Source organism: Astyanax mexicanus, chromosome 6, assembly GCF_023375975.1.
Source record: "Astyanax mexicanus isolate ESR-SI-001 chromosome 6, AstMex3_surface, whole genome shotgun sequence".
Classification (NCBI taxonomy): Eukaryota; Metazoa; Chordata; class Actinopteri; order Characiformes; family Acestrorhamphidae; genus Astyanax; species Astyanax mexicanus.
The window spans coordinates 12,625,824-12,628,309 of NC_064413.1; positions in this window are offsets into that span (position 1 = coordinate 12,625,824).

The following is a 2,486-nucleotide window of genomic DNA, read 5'->3' on the forward strand; positions in this document are numbered from 1 at the left end:
GGAACGCGACGAGTCGCTTGCGTCGCCCCGCGTTTGTCGCTTGGGGGCGTGTCAAAGCTAAACGCGCACGTGTATCACGGTCCAGCTTCCGACAAGAAAAAAGGCTCGATCAATTGTATTGCTTCCACCGCCCTAGAAAAATATTTTTAATTAAATGTGTTTGTATTAAATATGTATTTGTTAACTAAATTAAGATCACTAAAATGGTTAAAAATAAACTGATTTTAAAAAGTATATATATATATATATATATATATATATATATATATATATATATATATATATATATATATATATATATATATATATATATGTATGTATATATATATAAACTCATCATCCAGTCATTTTTATTCCCGCTTGAAAAATATTATTTTTGGAGGGAAAATAGTGTATAAATATGAGGAATCGCTTTTTCACTTTATTCTGCAGCTATGAATCCCGAGCTTGCTAGACTCTTGGCCGTTTCTCTGATTTATCTGCGCTGGAAACGCAGCCGTTCCCGCAGATCGACGTGGGTCCATCCTATTCTGGAAACACGTCGGATGCATGGGGAATTTCACCGCCTGGTGCAAGAACTGCGACTGGACAGGGAGCGTTTTCGTGCCTATTTCAGGCTCGATACCAGTCAGTTCGATTTGCTCCTTAGCAAAGTTGGACCCCAAATAGCAAGACAGAATACAAGGTGCCGACGAGCCATCAGCCCATCCGAACGCCTTGCTATTTGCCTTCGGTAAGTAATATATTTTATATATTTATAATTAATTAATATATATATATATATATATATATATATATATATATATATATATATATATATATATATATATATTTTTTTTTTTACTGTTATTTATAAGTTAATATTTTTTTATGTATTTCTCTATTTACCAGAAGCATATTGTAAGATGAAAGATTTAAGATTTATATAAACAGAGCATTCACCATTTTAAATAGTCTGAATCGGTTTTTTTATATTAAAATCCGAATTTTCTTTATTATTCACTATTTTTTTATTGCATACTTTATTGAATGTTCATAATTAATTAGGCCATCCTTTTAAAACAATAACTCAGAGACATATAAAATAATTAAATCCTTTTTATAGTTTAAAAAAATTATCTCCCTTTTTCTAGGTACCTTGCAACTGGGGACTCCTTCTGTTCTCTTGCCTTCAGTTACCGTGTTGGGGTTTCCACTGTGGCTGGCATAGTTTCCCAAGTGACACGGTCCATATGGGATTGCCTGGTCACAGAATACATGCCAGTGCCCACCAAGGAGGACTGGAGAACCATTGCGGCTGGGTTCCATGAGCGATGGAATTTCCCAAACTGCTTGGGATCCATAGATGGGAAGCACGTAGTCATCCAGGCTCCAAACAACTCTGGATCTATGTACCACAACTACAAGGGAACCTTTTCTATAGTTCTCCTGGCAGTTGTGGATGCTTCCTACTGTTTTCGGGTTGTGGATGTAGGTGCATATGGAAAAACAAGTGATGGTGGAACATTAGCAAACTCCATCTTTGGCCAGGCTCTCAGAAATGGGTCACTTGATCTTCCAGAAGACTCACTACTTCCAGGAGCAGAGCATTTGGGACCCCAACCTCATGTGTTTGTGGCAGATGAAGCTTTCCCTCTCAGGCGAAATCTTCTGCGACCTTTCCCTGGATCCAGGATTTCCCACAGAAACAGGATCTACAACTACCGGCTTTCACGGGCACGCATGGTAGTAGAGAATACCTTTGGTATTCTGGCAGCACAGTGGCGCATGTACAGGCGGGTCATTGGTACTAACCCTGACAATGCTGGAGCATGTGTGAAAGCCACATGTATCCTACACAACTTCATGCGAAGAACTGATAGGAATCCATCTACTGTTGCAGTGTCTGAGGGAGAAGTAGCATCTGCCCTACAGAATGCCCCAAGAGCCGGAAGCAACTATGCTGCTAGGGAGGCAATTCGAGTGAGGGAAAATTTTGCCAACTATTTTTCTGCAGAAGGTGCCGTTGCCTGGCAAGACCAGATGGCCTGAGTTAAAAGAAAAAACAAAAGGCTTTTATAAAAGCCATCAACAACACAACGGCTCTTTTAAGAGCCAAACAATTATTTTACAAAAGATCAAAGTTCCTTCTTGTAATGCACAAGCACAATACCTCCCTGTTCCGATATTTTACAAATAAATACCAGTAATTGACATACTTACAATTGTATTACATCTTATAATCATCATATAACCTAACACAACTGCCTAACCACAACTGTTAACATGTTTCCCAATGATTAAAGAATTTAAAAATACAATACAATCTGATTATATTAAAAAGATGACAAAATACACTATGTCAAATTCTGAAATTTTATTCACCTTACATATAAAATATTATATAAAGGGGAAAACGGATTTAAATAACCTTTCAATACCCCTACATTGACAAAAAAAACTTAAACTCAAACAGAACTATATACATATTAACAGGCCAGGATTTT